General features: G+C 41.8%; 1 protein-coding gene and 1 pseudogene across 1 annotated transcript in view; one reads left to right on the top strand and one right to left on the bottom strand.

The window, feature by feature from the left end:
* The first annotated feature begins 2,563 nt into the window (after positions 1–2,563).
* Nup107 (nuclear pore complex protein Nup107) overlaps positions 2,564–18,285 on the top strand; it is a 399,651-nt gene continuing 383,929 nt past the window's right edge. Inside the window, exon 1 of the mRNA XM_080276587.1 lies at positions 2,564–2,615. The gene's annotated coding sequence lies outside the window, so the exon portion shown is untranslated. The remainder of the gene's footprint in view (positions 2,616–18,285) is intronic.
* On the bottom strand, positions 8,514–8,633 carry LOC145405123 (5S ribosomal RNA; annotated as a pseudogene).

Below are 18,285 nucleotides of genomic sequence, written 5' to 3'. Positions count from 1 at the left end.
ACATATGGTGGCCGTACCACGGTGTTACCTGGGACTGACTCTGGATCAGTCCCACCCTGAACCTGGTGAAGGCTGCCCCGCTCGCAGGGTCGTTGTCTCTTCCCACTTACTTGGTGTTGGGACAGTTGCGGGGAAGAGGGACTCAGGACAGGAGTGTCCCGGTGACCCTCTTGTTCCGGGTCAATAACCCCGCCGTGGTGTCCTCCTGGGGTGGCGGTGTAGTAGTGGCTTGGTGGTGGGGTGGGTGGTCCGGCGGCGGCGAGTATTTTACCGACCCTAAAACACTTAGCGCTACACCAGGAGCTGGGTTTTCAGCTTCACCCCGATCCTGGTGAGGGCTGGCTCGGCAGGAGGGTATCACATTCCGACTACGGTGTTGGTGTCGGGCACGTTTCGTGGAATAGGGACGCACCAGCCTTATGAGACGTATGCCCATATCGTACAGAAGGTGCGCGCCCCCTCGGAACCCCTCCATAGTCGCCTCCTGGGAGCAGTGTTGCCAACTGTGACTAGTAAGAATCCGCCAGTGGAACCCTCAAAATCCGCTAGATTCGGTGAAAATCCGGTAGAAATTTCTTAGCTTTACATAAGAAAGCCTCTAAAACTATTATATGTGCTAAAGTACCTTATAGTTACACCGAGTAGCTTTGAAATAGATATGTCCGTTGTTTCATCAATTAAAATACTGTATTTAGCTACACCCACATCTTCCCTTAGAATTTCAGTGAAATGGGAACCTAGTACATGCACAATTATGTTTTTACAGTTTGTTCTGTGTAGTTTCAAATTTTGCGCTGCTTTACTGTCACCAAAGATCTTCTTACAGGTTTCAGTCAAATGATCGGTTGTAAGAAATGGTGTGTGTTCTGCAACAAACAGTGCTAGATGTCCTTCAGCTTCACTTATATAACGTACTTCACTTTGTTTTGGAAAAGTTATCTTAGACTGCCTTTCACTGGAAAATGGTTCTGCTGCTTTCGTGTGTTTCACTGTCTTCGTATGCTTGCGTAAATCACTGAGTTTCGCAATTAACTGGCACTTGCAGTATAAACAATATGCCTTGGTCTTATCATTTTCAACTGACTTTAACCAATCCTTTAAATCTGCATACGTTTCCCAGGTCTTTCTGTATAATTGAGGGTAAACTGGGGCCATTTTTGAAATTTAAGTATAACACTTCCTCTCCAAGTAAAGGATGAATGTGGACTGACTGAAGGGCCGAAGGCCCCAGGCGGTCCCACCTTTGTACAGGACGGGGATGAACCTGAACAGAACGCACTGAGTGGGACGTGTGCAATCGTGCCACATAACAGTTCATACACTAATTTTGTTCCACAGTTACTGATGCTAAGTAGTACTTTGTAACAATGAAAAAATCTTTTGTAAACAAGCAACCTAAACATATATTAATGGAAAAAATATTATCCGCTAGAATATCCGCCAAATGTGCCAAAAATTCGCTAAAAAATCCGCTATACGCTACATGTCCAAAAAATCCGCTAGATAGGTGGAAACTCCGCCAAATCTAGCGAATTTTTCGCTAAGTTGGCAACACTGCCTGGGAGTGTTATTGTGTCCTCAGTTGCCACGGCTGGTATTTCTGTTCCATTATTGCACAAAATACTGCCCATAACTTATATTTCACGGATTATGAAGTGATTTAATTTAATCGCCGAGCGTTGTTTTACTAGCCTGTATCATATTTTAATGGATGTCCCCTGTGATATAAAGATTTACTTTATGACTGCACCGGTCTTGTGACGATTGCGCCAAGATCAACAAACGCTCTTAACGCACGCTATGTTTTTGCGCAAATTTTACGTAATGCACATTTTAGTTTGCACTAGGTTAGGTAGGTTATAATCATCGGGGGGGTCTTGGGGGCGAAGCTCCCCAGTTAGGTTTCGGCGCTTCTAGTTAGGCTTCTACTGCTGTTTATGGTTGTAAATTGTATATATTTGAGTTTGCTTTGGTGTGCCGACGTCATGTCCAGTAGGCGGGTTAGGCAATAAACATCCTATCGGGCATTCAGGCCGCTGTACGTAATATCACTAATATACAGGTATTTCGTTTGTTCTCCAATAATTTTGGATCGAAAGTCAAATGTTTATCAACCGAGATGTATCTGGTACATAATTTTCCTTGAGAACAGAGGTCTACAAAAATAAACAGCTCGAATCCGTGCATCGCCCTTCTTAACATATACCTGAAGTCAAATGTTAATTACCTGTGATGTATTTAATACTACGGTCAAATTATTTTCCTTAAGAATGTGAGGACTGCGTTTGTTATTTTATTCTACTGGGACTGGTGGTGGGGGGAGGTTAATGAATTTGATTTCGGCGCAGTAAAAGCGCGCGTTTTTACTTCCAATAGAATTCTGTGTTTTTGACATTTTTTCCTTTTCGCAATTGAGGTACCAGATAAAAAAAGTTCTGCTTGTTCAGTGTACATTTACGTAAGGTATAAGATTTATATAATGAAAAGTATGATTTTTTTTTTTTCCCCTCTGCCGGAAGAGCACGTGCCGAAACCTGTGTTATTCGTTTTGAAGGAGCTGAGTTTGAAGTGTGTGGTGCTGGCTGCGTGGTGGCTGGGTGGCCTGCTGTCTTTAGGTGATTACGTTGGTATTATTTGTTTGACTAGATTTTGTTCGGTCTCTTGGCCTTAGTCGCTCAAAAGTTGTACCCCTGTTACTGGACAGTGGTAACAAGCTAGGCTAGAAAGCAGTCCCCGTGCCGTTTCCGGATGGGGTGAAATGAGCAGTGTTGTATTTTGTGTTGAACCATGGCAACACACATGTGGTGGCATGTACCATTGCAGATGTTTGTGAAAGGATAGCTAAATGTACAGTTTAGTTTTAGCAGTAGGAAGACCATACCAGTTCACTTCCATTTGTTAAGTTTGGTTTCCACATTGATTTTTTTTTTTAATTTATTTTGATGTTTCATAATGAAGTTTCCCTGTTGTTTTCATCCATGCTTTGTTTTCCCAACACGTTTCTTGAGTGTAATGGGGCACACAGTAAAAACTACACGACTACCATGATTCATTTGGCTTTCTGTTTTGGTGTGTTTGGCCAGGTTACCAGGTATAATTTTGGAAATACACCCATACAAATGATAGCAAAATGGGTTTACCCACCTTATACTTACCGTAGGCAGTTCTAAGCCGTTTTCCTCCATGGCACTTAGGTCGCAGGTCACTCGTTACTGAGTTAATAAATTTGTAATGTAAATATATCCCAGGGCCAGAGAGATATCACTCCCTTCCAGCAGTCTGAGAGTTGTATAAATACTCAGGTCTTGACTGGATAGGTCTATTTTGGATTGGTTACTGGTAGGTTGGGTTTTTGGTTGGTTTAGTCATGAAGCGCTTGCAACTGCGTGTGTACAGCAGCTTACCAAGTGAGCCATTTAGGCACTGAGGTGGTTTGGACATGTGGAGAGGATGGAGAATGAAAGACTGACTAAGAGGATGTATGTAGGTGAGGTGGAGGGAGGGAGAGGAAGGGGTAGACCGAGGATGAGGTGGAGGGATGGAGTTGAGAGGTATATGAGGGAGGGGGGGGTGAGTTGGGGGGAGGGGAGTCAAATTGTGGGTGACAGAGTGACTTGGAGGCGTTTTGTCTGCGGCCACCCTTTGCGGGATTAGGGCGTCGGGCTATAGATAGATAGAGATTAGTCATGAAGCTGAATTTTTTTTCTTTTAAGGTTTTTAGGGTATTACAAGTGGACAATATGCAGTTTAGGAATTTTAGCATCATTAACGTATAGTATAGTCCCTAAGGATCATAATGAACCCCCATAACCCCATTCGGAAATTGATATTTTCAGAGATAGTGAATTTAAAATTCCCAACAAACCTACCTTGGATCTTCACTCGGCCACGGGTAAAAAATGCGTGCGTTCGTACGTGTGTTTCTTTTCCCCTCAACTGCACATGCGCCTCGTACGTTTGTATCACCCACTCATAAGCCTACTTTAGGTCACGTGATGGTATTCTACCAATGAATTTGAATGTTGGTCTTTGATTCCTTGTGGAGGGAAAAACTCAAATACTTCTCGCTATGGCCTCTGAAGAAGAAAGACATGCTGTGTGTCCCGGGTGTGATATTGATTGTTTACGAGTGATTAAGCATTTCCACTCGGAATCTGAGGAGGCTGTTGAGTTTCGTAGAAGACACGGTGTATTACCTTCGGGAGTTTGTTGCCCAGACTGTCAGGAACCGTGTAAATTTAGAAAAGACGGACGTCAGTGGTACTGTGGTCAGTACAAAAAGTACGCAAAAATCTAGAAATGGGTATAGTGTAGTTTTGTGTTTCTGACTACAAAGAGGTTCTGGAACCACGACGTTATTGCCAGACGACCCTCATCCTGGACAACCGTATCTCTAGGGTAAGCAATCCCCTAGGATAGGTTAGGCATGTTGGGTTAAGTTTATTGTGTTTGGTGTGGTTACATTAACATATTCCCCTAGGATAGGTTAGGTATGTTGGGGTAGGTTTGGTTAGCTTTAATATGTTTGGTGAGGTTACGTTACGTACTCCCCTAGGATAGGTTAGGTATGTTGGACTAGGTTTGGTTAGTTTTATTGTGTTCGGTGAGGCTACATTAGGTCTGTTTCATTTGGTTTGGTCTGTTCAGTTTCGTTAACAGGTGGTGCAGTATATTTTTCTGGTGGTTTTTGGTGCGAGTTCAGGTGTTTTTACTTTTTTTTTTTTTTTTTTTTTTTTTAATGCTTGATTTCACCTACTTGTCCAGTCAAAGTTCATGATTGGAAAAGAGGGAAAATGAGGCATTTCCAACAGAAATGGTCAGAAACATTCGAATCACATCAAAAACTGCCAGAAAAATATATTGCACTACCTTGGGAGTGTACCGTATTGTCCACTTGTAAAAATTTACCGTTTTTATTGTGATTTGTTTTGTTCTGATTTGCGTTTGTACCTTACATCACTTGTTTTTGCCTGTTTCCCTCACGCGAAAACCCTGGTTTCCCACAGGTCCCACATTACTGATGGGGAAGGGCATAAGTCAGAAACGAGTGATTTCCGACAGAAATGGATGTCAGATTCAAATGAAACGCTAAAAATGTTCGGAAAAAAATAATTTTAAGGTGCATAGGGAGTTGGGTGCATTTCCCAAAATTTACTAGTTACTGTTGGTTAGGTTAAGTAAAGTTGGGTTAGGTTGTTTAAGGTTAGGTAGGAGATAATTCTGTTGGGTTAAGATAGTTTAGGTTAGGTAAGGCTCAGTAATGAATATGTAAGGTCAGGTTAGTAGGCTACACCTGTAAGAATATGTATCAGTTGGTTTGAGAGTGATTTTCAAGGAGATATAGGATCAACTTAAATTGCAGTTTTCTTCAGCTTTTTTCTTTGCCAAAGGCTTTCAAGGTATTGTTTGGGTATTTTCAGAGTGCGTTTTCAAGTTTCAATGGTTTTTAAAATTTTCTTTATAAATCGTGAGTAGTGCCAACTCATCTCCCTTGCTGAATCCATCACCCCCAACACCTGATAGGCCTGACTGAATACAGTAAGCCAAGATGGCTGGGTCAAAGAGGTAAAGGCACCCAGAACACAGGTGAGGTATGAAGGTCAGATGTGTCACCTCTAAGCAGAACTAAAGTCAGATTTCCATGTGGCACCTGTCAAGATGAAATTGGTAATGTTTACTCCTTAGAATGTGATCATTGCAAGGCATGGACCCATACACAAAGAGAGTGTAGTGGGCTTCCATGCAAAAGTTTCAATACAATCCATGACTTTCAAAATGTTTGTGTATCATATGTATGGTATGTACTACATGTAGAACTCAAGTCAAGGCTAATAACAACAGTTCACAGACTTTGACACAAATTTTTGAAACTGTGAAGGGGTTGGCTAACTCTGTTAACATTTTTTGTCAACAAGTCAAAGCACTGCAAGAAGCCCCTACATTTCACTTCCATGCTCCACCCCATTCTCAGTCCAACCCCAATATCATCATTCCATGTCTTCCTGAGATTAGGCAGATTCTACATGTGGAGGCCAAAGTGATAAAAAAGAGGGAAAAAAGAGTAAACATTGTTACAATTAGGGGAGTAAGTGACAGTCCACAAGAAGCTCAGAACAAATTCAGTGATGTACCAGATAGTAGCTGCAATTTTACCTGGGGCAAATATAGTGCTCCATGAAATTGTCCCAAGATATCATAACTTAATAGGATAGAAGTTGTGGAAGCAATGAAGAAAGTTAAATTGGGGAAAGCCCCAGGAATTGATGGAGTGTGTGGTGAAATGCTGAAGCATGGGGGAGAGATAGTAGTAGAATGGATGTGGAAGATGTGCAGATTGGCCTGGGAGGAAGGTAGAGTCCTGGAGGATTGGAAGTCAGGTATAATTATTCCCTTGTACAAAGGAAAAGGGGAAAAAAGAAGTGTGTGGTAATCATAGGGGCATTTGTCTTCTTTGTATAATAGGAAAAGTGTATGGTAGGATACTTATTGACAGAGTTAGAGAAAGAACAGAGGAATTACAGTAGTTGGAGAAGAACAGGGAGGCTTTACGAAGGGAAGAGGTTGTGTAAATCAGATATTCATTCTTAGATCTTTAGTGGAAAAGTTTCTAGAGAAGGGAAAGAAGTTGTACGCGGTTTTCATGGATTTGGAGAAAGCATATGACAGGGTGGATAGACAAGGATTGTGGAAAGTGTTAAGAATGTATGGAGTAGATGGGAAGTTGTTGAATGCTGTGAAGAGTATGTATGATGGTGCGAAGGCTGCAGTGCGTGTGGATGGTGAACTAAGTGAATTTTTCTCTTTGAAAGTTGGGTAGAAGCAGGGATGTGTCATGTCTCCATGGTTGTTCAATCTGTACATGGATGGGGTAATAAAAGAGGTACAAGGTAGGGTAGTGGATGTTGGAGTGGCCCTGGTGAGAGAGGATAGTGTTTGGAAACTCCCTGTACTGTTGTTTGCAGATGATACGGTGATGTTGAGTGAAGACGAAGGGGAGCTGCAAGGCTTGGTGGATGAGTTTGGGAGAGTGTGTAAGAAATGGAATCTAAAGGTGAATGTTGGGAAGAGTAAAGTGATGGTCTTTGAGAGAGGTGAAGTCAGTGAATGTACAGCAAGGTTGGATGGTGAGGAATTGGAAAATGTGAGTGTCAAGTGGGGTTGGTGGAGGATTAGTGCCCCTCCCTGTAAAACAATTAACTCAAAGCCCTTGGCCACCCCGTCTGGGATACATGGCGTCTGGCAATGAATGAATGAATGAATGAGTACGTTTAAGTACTTGGGTAGTGTGATGAGTAAGGATGGGTTTGGAGGGTGAAGTGCTTGAAAGGGTACAGCAGGGAAGAAAGGTTGCTGGTTCTTTGAAAGCAGTGATAAGAAACAGGGAAGTGAAAAAGTTACTACATGACAGTATTGTGATACCAACTCTAACGTATGGAAGTGAAGCTTGGACGTTGTTGGAAGGACACAAGAGTGAGAGCAGCGGAAATGAGTTATTTAAGAGGAGCCTGTGGAGTCACATGGAGAGACAGGCGGACGAATGAGGATATAAAGGAGCATTGTGGTGTGGATGTAGATGTGATAGGAAGCGTTATGAGGAACACGCTGAGGTGATTTGGCCATGTGGAGAGGATGGATGGTGAAGGACTGATGAAGAGAGTGTATGTGAGTGAGGTGGAGGGGGGAACAGGGAGGGGGAGGCTGAGGATGAGATGGAGGGATTGGGTGGAGAGGTATATGTGAGAGGGGGGTGTGAGTTGGGAGCAGGGCAGTGAATTGGCGGGGGACAGGGCGACTTGGAGGCGATTTGTTTGTGGCCACCCCAAACGGGATTGAGGCGTCTGGCAATAGATAGATAGATAGATAGATTAGAGCCAAAATATTAAATCCAACCCTCAGGAGAGCCTTACTTGAGGCTTTTAAGAAACTGAAGAACTCTTCTCACTCTAGTTTATACACAAAGCTGGGAATAGCACCGCTATTAGTAACGGCGCTACATACCATAGCGCCACTACTATTTTAACCCTAGAACACAAACCTCGGGTGAATTCCACCCGACCCACATGACGTCATTGCCATTGTGTATGGTTCCCATGCTCCCAAGGTTACCAGTCCTCCAGTAGCTTCATTTGGCAGCCAGTTATGGTAGGGGAAGGATACACCATCACTGTCTGCACGTGGGTCTCCGCTGTAGGCCTTGGTTCGTATGTGCAAAGGGTAAAAACCAAAGTGAACATCAGGTTTCTACCATGGCAGCAGGGGCATGGCAACCCCTTCAGTGGTGTCCATAAGGACCTGGGAGGATGTGGGAGGTTTTCCAAAGGCATATGCTGTATTTTTGGGGTGTGTGATTTTTTTTCCCTTGTACAAAGGAAAAGGGGAAAAAGAAGTTTCATTCATCATTCATTGCCAGATGCCATGTATCCCAAACGGGGTGGCCAAGGGCTTAGAGTTAATTGTTTTACAGGGAGGGGCACTAATCCTCCACCAACCCCACACACGTAGGGAGAATGTTATGCCAACAGCATCTGGTGTTCCTAGGTGGTCACCCATCCAAGTACTAACCAGACCCAACGTTGCTTAACTTACGCTGATCGGACGGGAAGCGGTGTACTCAATGTGGTATGGCCATTGTGTGGTAATGATAGGGGCATTTGTCTTCTTGGTATAACAGGAAAAGTGTATGGTAGGATACTTATTGACAGAGTTAGAGAAAGAACAGAGGAATTAGTTGGAGAAGAACAGGGAGGCTTTAGGAAGGGAAGAGGTTGTGTAGATCAGATATTCATTCTTAGATCTTTAGTGGAAAAGTTTCTAGAGAAGGGAAAGAAGTTATATGCGGCTTTCATGGATTTGGAGAAAGCATATGACAGGGTGGATAGACAAGGATTGTGGAAAGTATTAAGAATATATGGAGTAGATGGGAAGTTGTTGAATGCTGTGAAGAGTATGTATGATGGTGCTAAGGTTGCGGTGCATGTGGATGGTGAACTGAGTGAATTTTTCTCTTTGAAGGTTGGGTTGAAACAAGGATGTGTCATGTCTCCATGGTTGTTTAATCTGTACATGGATGGGGTAATAAAAGAGGTACAAGGTAGGGTAGTGGATGATGGAGTGGCCCTGGTGAGAGAGGGTAGTGTTTGGAAACTCCCTGTGCTGTTGTTTGCAGATGATATTGTGTTGTTGAGTGAAGATGAAGGGGAGCTTCAAGGCTTGGTGGATGACTTTGGGAGAGTGTGTAAGAAACGGAATCTAAAGGTGAATGTAGAGAAGAGTAAAGTGATGGTCTTTGAGAGAGGTGAAGTCAGTGAATGTACAGTGAGGTTGGATGGTGAGGAATTGGAAAATGTGAGTATGTTTAAGTACTTGGGTAGTGTGATGAGTAAGGATGGAGGTTTGGAGAGTGAAGTGCTTGAAAGGGTACAGCAGGGAAGAAAGGTTGCTGGTTCCTTGAAAGCAGTGATAAGAAACAGGGAAGTGAGCATGGAAGTGAAAAAGTAACTACATGACAGTATTGTGATACCAACGCTAACGTATGGAAGTGAAGCTTGGATGTTGTTGGAAGGACACACGTCAAGAGTGAGAGCATTGGAAATGAGTTGTTTAAGAGGAGCCTGTGGAGTCACATGGAGAGACAGGCTGACAAATGAGGATATAAAGGAGCGTTGTGGTGTGGATGTGGATGTGATCAAGAGTGAGAGCAGTGGAAATGAGTTATTTAAGAGGAGCCTGTGGAGTCACATGGAGAGACAGGTTGACAAATGAGGATATAAAGGAGCGTTGTGGTGTGGATGTGGATGTGATGGGAAGCATCAAGAGGAATACACTGAGGTGGTTTGGCCATGTGGAGAGGATGGAGGGTGAAAGACTGACGAAGAGAGTGTATGTGAGTGAGGTGGAGGGGGGGAGAGGGAGGGGGAGGCTGAGGATGAGATGGAGGGATGGGGTGGAGAGGTATATGAGAGAGAGGGGTGTGGGTTGGGAGCAGGGCAGTGAAATGGCAGGGGCAGTGAAAGACTGACGAAGAGAGTGTATGTGAGTGAGGTGGAGGGGGGGAGAGGGAGGGGGAGGCTGAGGATGAGATGGAGGGATGGGGTGGAGAGGTATATGAGAGAGGGGGGTGTGAGTTGGGAGCAGGGCAGTGAAATGGCAGGGGACAGGACGATGTGGAGGCGATTTGTTTGTGGCCACCCCAAACGGGATTGAAGCGTCTGGCAATAGATAGATAGATAGATAGATAGTGATTTTTTTCGTGAAACAAGCCAAAATATCCCTACTTTTAGTCACTATTTTTATTACTCGGTTTCCATGACAAAACAAAATGATGTGATTTTCAATCCTTTGTAATGTTAACTTAAAGTACAAAGCCTAAAGTTCCTTCTTGTACATTTATTTTATCAAAGCTCTGTATTTGGTATTGTTTTCCAATTTTCCAGTTTCGGGTAAAAAACACCCGGGGTTTGTGATAGTGTTACTCGAATGAAGGTTTGTGTTCTAGGGTTAATAGCGATGGTGGTAACACCATTACAGTAATCCCGCATTTTTTGCGGATTTTTTGTCTACGGTTTTGCCCTCTCGCGGATTTTCTTAGCATTAATAAGTTCAACAAAAATATCCTTGAATATACAGAAAAAAAAAAATTTGAAATTCCCGCAGCTTCCAATTGTAGCGCGGTAAACTCACGCCACCCTCTGTCCCTTTCCCGTGGCCCCTCTGCCAGTGTTACCATATCTAGCATAATTTTATTCTTTTAGCATAATTTTGATCAAATTTTCGAGTCTGGAATATTTTTTAGCATATTAGAAGTTTTAGAATCATTCTAGCATAATTTAGAATGGAATGGAATATTTTTAGAATAATTTTATAAAAGCTACAAATCAGAGAGAGAGAGAGAGAGAGAGACGAATAAGGTAAGAAGATGTTTGAATAGTTGGTTACTTTCAGTTTGGGCTTGGTTGGGTTGGGTTAGGTTAGGTTAGGTTGGATTAGGTTAGGTTAGGTTCGGTTCGGTTTGGTTTGGTTAGGTTAGGATAAGTTTGAGCTTTGTACTTTACCCATGAAACCTAGGTTTTTCTGATGGATTTTGGTATGATTCATTCGATTTTCAGCTTCATTTCAGTCGGAAATGACCATTTTCTGTGTTTCCCCCCCTCCCTATAACCCCCGATTCCCCAAAGATCCCTCATTATTTCAGGGGGATGGGGGGGGGTCATATCTCAAAATCTGGTTATTTCCGACGGAAATGATGCTCAAAATCGAACGAATCACATCAAAATCCATCAGAAAAACGTAAGTTTCGTGGGAAAAAGCAGTATGGGTAGATACCGATATTTATCCTCTTACTGTATGTAGGTTCATTTTAATATTTTCATAGTAAACAATACATAATTAATATGTTGCACGAATATGTATAGAATTTTATCATTTAGCTTCAAGTTAGCATAATTCATTTTTTACTTGGAACAAATATGCTCAATCTAGCATAATTTTTTCATTGCCCTAGCATAATTTCGTTGTTTGGATATGGCAACACTGCTCTCTGCCCCGCATTCTTCAGTCCACGCCTGACTGCCTTAAGTGGCTGTTGTGGTTGTAACCACACTATGATATGAGCCTCTTGCCTCCCACTTGCTTTCCACATTCCCCAGGACGTAAGCCAGCCTCACCAAAGGCTAATAATACAATTAGTAAGAACTCTAAAGTGACAAAACGATCAAGTTATGACCTTAGCAGAGAAAATTGTGTTACTGGACAAGCTAAGAAACGACCGTGCGAGTGTTTGCTATCACCAGTTAATGCATCTTTTTATTTTGTACTGTTTTGTTAATAAATGTGTAGATAATTGTGTATTACAGTACGGTGTTTACGTTTTTCCTTCATAATGGAGTATGTGCTTTCAATCTTGTAAGAAGGTATTTCGGGATGAGTATGGAGGTTTCGGGACAATTCGCAGTCACAACAAACACAAAACAATTCGCCTTCATTAATGAAGAGAGCTATGGGTGACGCTAGAATATAATTCAAAGGCGACTACAGCGAGGAAGAAACAAGTTAATTATTGACTAAAGGTGCAACTAATAAATAATATCCAGAACCTACGCTACTGAACATAGACTTTGCTGGATCCCCCTGAAATATAGTTATTAAAGTATTGATTAATTAATAATAAGTATATTGATGAAAGTATTGATTAGTATATTTATAGAATGGCGGGGAATCGTCCAGGGTGCGAATTGTTCTGAAGGGGAATCGTCCATGTTTTGATGGGGAATTGTCTGACGGCGAATTGTCTCGCAATCAGTATGGACATGGACCGTGTGATGGGCAGCATGGTGGACACAAGTGCAAGTTTTCAATTGTTAATAGAGTATTCGCGGAATTTACTTTTCGCGGGGGTTACAAGAACGTAACTACCGCGAAATATGCGGGATTACTGTACTTTTTTAGCTAGTATCGGAACTAAGAGCGCCACTACTTTTTGGCTGTACTCACGCGTTACCGCGTTCCTCGCCACTCGCGCAACGAATACGAATCCGGAGTCAGTGAGTATATACAGATATGCCAACGGTTTATTTGTAGTTATTAATGATGAAAAATACTTTCATCAGTTCTGTCAATTAATGATGTTTGTTCTACATTACATCAGTAGTTTATTAATTATTACTTATTAGTAATGTGCAATAATTAGACAAGAATTTGCTAGTTACTTATCGATCATTTAAATTAAGTAAAGATAAATAAGGATGTCAGCTAGATGTAGGCAACACACACACACACAAAAACACACACACACACACACGCACACACACCTCTAACTATCCCCGTCTCTAACTCCCGCTCTCTCCCCAACTCTCTCAGACTAATTCTTACTCACTACGTTATTATTTCGTAACAGTGTTACTTTCAGTAAGTAATGGAAAAAAAAAAACGTTGCTCTTGTATAAATAGCCTTTAAAACTGGTTCCCAACCTTTTTAGCACTGCGCCTCCCTTTGGTCAGGACCGTATTCATGATGCCCACCTTCCCCTCTGACGCCTAAACAACGATGCTTTTATCTGTTCCACATGGATGCTGAAGAGGCTTGATGGCAACACTACACATGGTTGCTTGAAATGACGGTTGTGAAGTTTTTCTATCAAAGTTTCTTATTCATACATATCTTTGGAAGTACCCTGTATGCATTTGAATGGCCTAGCCTTATGTTGAACTTTGATTACCGCACGCCCCCCCTAGCAATCTTATGCGCGCCCCCCTGGTTGGGAAACGCTGCTTTAAAAGAAAGCCCCAGTTCATTTTTATTTTTGTTTCTGTACATATCTTAAACAGGTAGGCCTATCATTGAAAATATAATAAATCTATATAATATTTATCTATGGTAGGCCACATTTTTTTTTACTTTTATTTACATATGTTAATTTCAGTAGGTATACTAGGTAAGTGTAAAAGAACATTTGTTACATTATACAGTATATAGCTTTATCCTGTACCTTCGGGTTTAAGTTTCATTAAAGTGTCACTGACATGTATGTTTTTTTTTTTCAATATAAGTATATTCTGACATTACTGGTACACAACATAGCCACTCAGACTGACAAATATTATCGAGAACAGTATATAGTGTATTGCTGTATCATAGATATTTGTTAACCTTTCCTTAGTGAACCTTTTTCTTATCCAAAGTAGCAGGAGCAGGAGCGCCGCTACATTTCGTATCAAGTAGCGTAACCAGTAATGCCACTACTTTTTCGAGCTAGTAACGGGAATGGGAGTGCCGCTGCTTTTTATTAGTAGCATTCCCAGCATTGTGTATACATCCAAAGGGACCTCACATTCAGTCAGAGACGAGAAATACAACAACACAGACTCATCATGCAACAAACAAACAAACATCAGAAACCAGACTCAGCCTAATACCAAGCCATCACCTATCACTGATACAAATGTCACCTTAGACACAGACACAAACCAGGGAACCAACTATGGGAAGGTGCGACTGGTGGGGCGGACCCAGCTGCTGACATGGAAGATGATGGGGGATGCCCCCAGGGTAATGTAGCAAGTTCAAGTGAGACTGATGCCAATGCAACTGGCAGTAATACTGTTGCCCATGCACAAAGGGGTACTAGTCCAAATACAAGAGCTGCCAGACAAACAAAAAACTTAAGTCCACATCCCCTGCCCCATGCAAACACACTCAGACATTATAGTTTGTATAACTTTGCCTTAAAGAATGTTAACAGTTCAGCAAATAAAGTTTTTTGTTTGTGAAACACATCTCAAAGAGGATATTGATTTTTTTTTGTGTAACAGAGACATGGCTTCAACCAGTTATATATAATTCTGTTGTCAATATTAAGGGATACACACTCTTCTGTAATGAATTTTTATCAGCTAGATCAAAGTATGGAGTATATACTGTACAGTATGTGTTTATATTAAGAATTGCATCAAAGCTTGTGTTCTACCAGAGGGACCCCCTCAATACACATGCTGTCCACCTACCGTCACATAATCTTTATTTCCTTACTGTACATCGCTTTCTTGCATATAGTCATGATGACAACTTGGCCTTGATCAACTGGATCTATGATTTTAGTCAAGGAAAGGAACATATTATTCAGGGAGACTTCAATCTTCCATCAGTATGCTGTGTAGATCAGATTGTTGACCTACCGTATCTATAATGGCAACTGATGATTTCTTCCTTGATCTTTTCAATATAGGTAGGTCCAGTTTTACGACCACTCGGTATATGAGAAACCAATGATATGACCTGGGTAAATTAGGGACTATTTTCGTAATACGATCTTGAAAATCCAATGATACGACATTCAGTCTGGGGCAGGGAGGGAGGATTCTAACTCAGTCATCCCACAAATGCAGCTGCTGCCGTTATCTCTCAACCTCAGATGGAAATAGCGGGACTGCTTAGCTGCAGCGTTGCTAGACATGCAATAATTATTGCAAAATGCGATATTTTGGCACTATGCGATATGCGATAGCATGTGTGCAATAATGTGATAACTTTCATACAATAATTTCATAACCTGAAAAATAAATCGGGGATTGTAAAATTAACAGGTCTGCTGTAAGACTATAGTCGGTTTCACAGAGTCTGACGCACTGATTTTGCCAGCTGAGGACACATGGATTTGGTAACAGTGCACGATGCTTTCATGCGCTGATTAGTCAATTTCCGTTGTGTTTGAACATGCCCCACAATTGACTGTATTCCAACCAAGGCCCTAATTTATTTTTAAGATACCAGATTATACAGATACAAATTAAAGGAATGATATCTTTAATGATAAACATTGTATGTATGTAAATATATACAGTATATATATATATATATATATATATATATATATATATATATATATACATTATATATATATATATATATATATATATATATATATATATATATATATACAGTATATATATATATCTATATATATATATATATATATCTATATATATATATATATATATATATATATATATATATATGTATATATATACAGTGCTCGACAGAAGTATTGAGTGCCCTGCGTCCCTCCTACGAAACAAACCTTTCAGCATCGAAAAAACATATAAATAATGCATTTTATTTACCTTTAATGCTTGGTAGGGTATCCTTTATGCTTCTTCACGGACCTGAGACGTCATGGAAGTGAAAGGGGGGGGGGTTCTTGAGGTGCTGGAGTGGTATCTTCTCCCAGGAGTCACGACTGGCTGCTTCCAGCTTAGGCAGAGAGCTCATGTCCTTCCCTTGGAGATTCTTCTTTACAAGGTACCAGAGGTTTTCTATCGGCCTGAGGTCTGGGCTATTGCCTGGCCAGTCTTTCATGAATGATACCTCACAGTCACGAAGCCAATTGGTGACCGATTTGGCTTTGTGAGCAGGTGCACCGTCCTACTGAAACATTCATGCACCTGTGAGCTTGAAGGACTCAGGTAAATGATCACAAAGAAGGTCAAGATAAACATACTGATTCACTCTGCAGTTATTGGGAAGCACAACAAGCTTCCCCAAACCTTTACCAGAGAAACAAGCCCATACCATGAGTGAATCAGGGTGTTTAACTGTGCTTTCCACGTAACAGGTATCAACCGGGTCACTACCTTTGCTCCAGTACACCTGTGCTCCTCGATTACAGGTAACACTAAACGTTGCCTCATCAAACCACAACACTGACAACCATTGGTCCTCACCTCAGTTAAGATACTTGTTAGCAAAGGCAAGCCTACGAAGTCGCAGGTAATGTGTAAGAAGAGGCTTTCTCACAGGCCTGTGACTTGTGTAACCAAGTTCATGGATTCTTCGAGACACCGTGCGCGCAGAAACCTTACCAAACAGTTCCGGGTTGCCCTCCTTAATTTTCCTTGCACTCACATGAGGATTAGACTCCACTGCACGCTTTAAAACATTAACAGACCTCGGGGAAGTTTTCCTGGGCCTCCCAGACCGCGGTTTCTTTGTAGGAATGTCACCACTATTTTCTGCTCGAAAACGGGTGCCCCACCTATGCACTGTCGATCGAGCCACACCAACCAATTCACTAATTTCCTTCTTGGGGTGGCCTGCCTCCTTTAGAGCAATGATCTGGGATATGATCTCACTCGAAAGTTCACGGGTAGGGACCATAACAAAGTGGTGAAAGCCAAAACACTGCGGGACACTTTGTAAAAAAATGGCACAAGAAGAGAGGGAGATGCAGTGGAGTTCCTCTCTCTCATGCAGCCCGTAGGCAACTGAGGCAGGAGCCAACCAGCGCGCAGTAAGGCCTCAAGCTCCTGTGACGTCATGCTAGCGTCCCAAACATCTGGCTCAAATTTTAGTGCCAAAAACGGGTGATTCTTTTTTCGCCATAAGTATTGCGCGCCCTGCCATAGGTGCTCGATACTTCTGATGAGCACTGTGTGTGTATATATATATATATATATATATATATATATATATATGGTAGGAGTAGACTGTAGCACCAGTCGAGCAGGGCAGTGCTCCCAAGGTGGATGGAAAGCTGATGACAGAGAGCTGGAGCTATTGTTTCATCAGCCCTCGGGACTTGTTCCCGACCATCCCCCTTTGCTGAACTTTTTCAGTGTCTCAGTAACATGGAGAGTAGGCTAGCATGCTCTCCAGTACAAGTTTCTCTAACTATCAACATCAGACTACTTGCACAGCACACACTACACTTCCTTTTCCAAATTCAAAAAGTAATGTAATCATGGCTTCAACATACAGTACAATCCCGTAACCTTCCCGGTTACAGATTTTTCCCATAGTTCCGATATTCAAATCTATACAAAGGCGATCATTATCACAGCAGTAAATACAATTCAGGTACTCACCACTCACATCAGGGGACACACTAAGAAATTCCACCTGAAAAATTGCCTCGTAAACACACACCATGGTCATAATGCACGTGCATGCAATGCCTTGCAGTACCGGTACTGCAAAATGCACAAGTCCATTCTGTTAACTACTGAATAATTTCTTGTATGCACTGTACTCATGTGGAAAACTAAAGAAATATAATCCTGAATATTTATTGGTAAATTATCACGACACCTGTGCCTCCACATCAGCTTTGTTTACGAGCCCGGCCCCAACTGACCACCACCATTCCGCCACTGTTTTGCACCATTCTGTTAACTATCGAAGTATTCGTTGTATGTACCGTACTCATAAAAGTGGAAAAATAAATAAAATCTTGAACATTTATTGGTGAACTGATGTTAAGACTGCACTGTAGAATTATCACACCTGTGCCCCCACACAAAGCTTTGCTTACAGTCCCGGCCCCGACTGACCTCCATCATTCCACCCTTCACCTGCCGCCAATCAGCTGTTTTGCACTAAATAAAATACATGATGTACTTATGAAGTGCAAGCATATATATATTTTTTTCTTCCAACAAAGTAAACCTTCATTCCTATTAACATTTTTTTTTTTTTCATCTCTGCCAGCACACATGCGTTCTAAGATGAATTTATGTGGTGCAGGTTAGAGTCGGTCCGTTAGGAAGAAAAACACCGACATTTGCTGATTTGCTCTCTCCCGAGATGTCTGGCTTACAAATTCCATGCCTGTCTTTGAAACGATTTAACCATCCAACACTGAAATCACATTCGACTTCTGTATTCATTTTATTGTGAAACTGTCTTGCTTTTTCTTGGATAAGAGGACCAGAAATAGATGCTCCCCTAGATCTTTCTAAGCAAAACCACTCGAACGATGAAGAGTATGCCTTTTTTCAATGGACTTACTTGTCTCG

Source organism: Coenobita brevimanus, chromosome 65 (assembly GCF_032717465.1).
Source record: "Coenobita brevimanus isolate Jiangsu-jjx chromosome 65, ASM3271746v2, whole genome shotgun sequence".
Lineage (NCBI taxonomy): Eukaryota > Metazoa > Arthropoda > Malacostraca > Decapoda > Coenobitidae > Coenobita > Coenobita brevimanus.
This window is presented reverse-complemented; position numbering and strand designations above follow the sequence as displayed.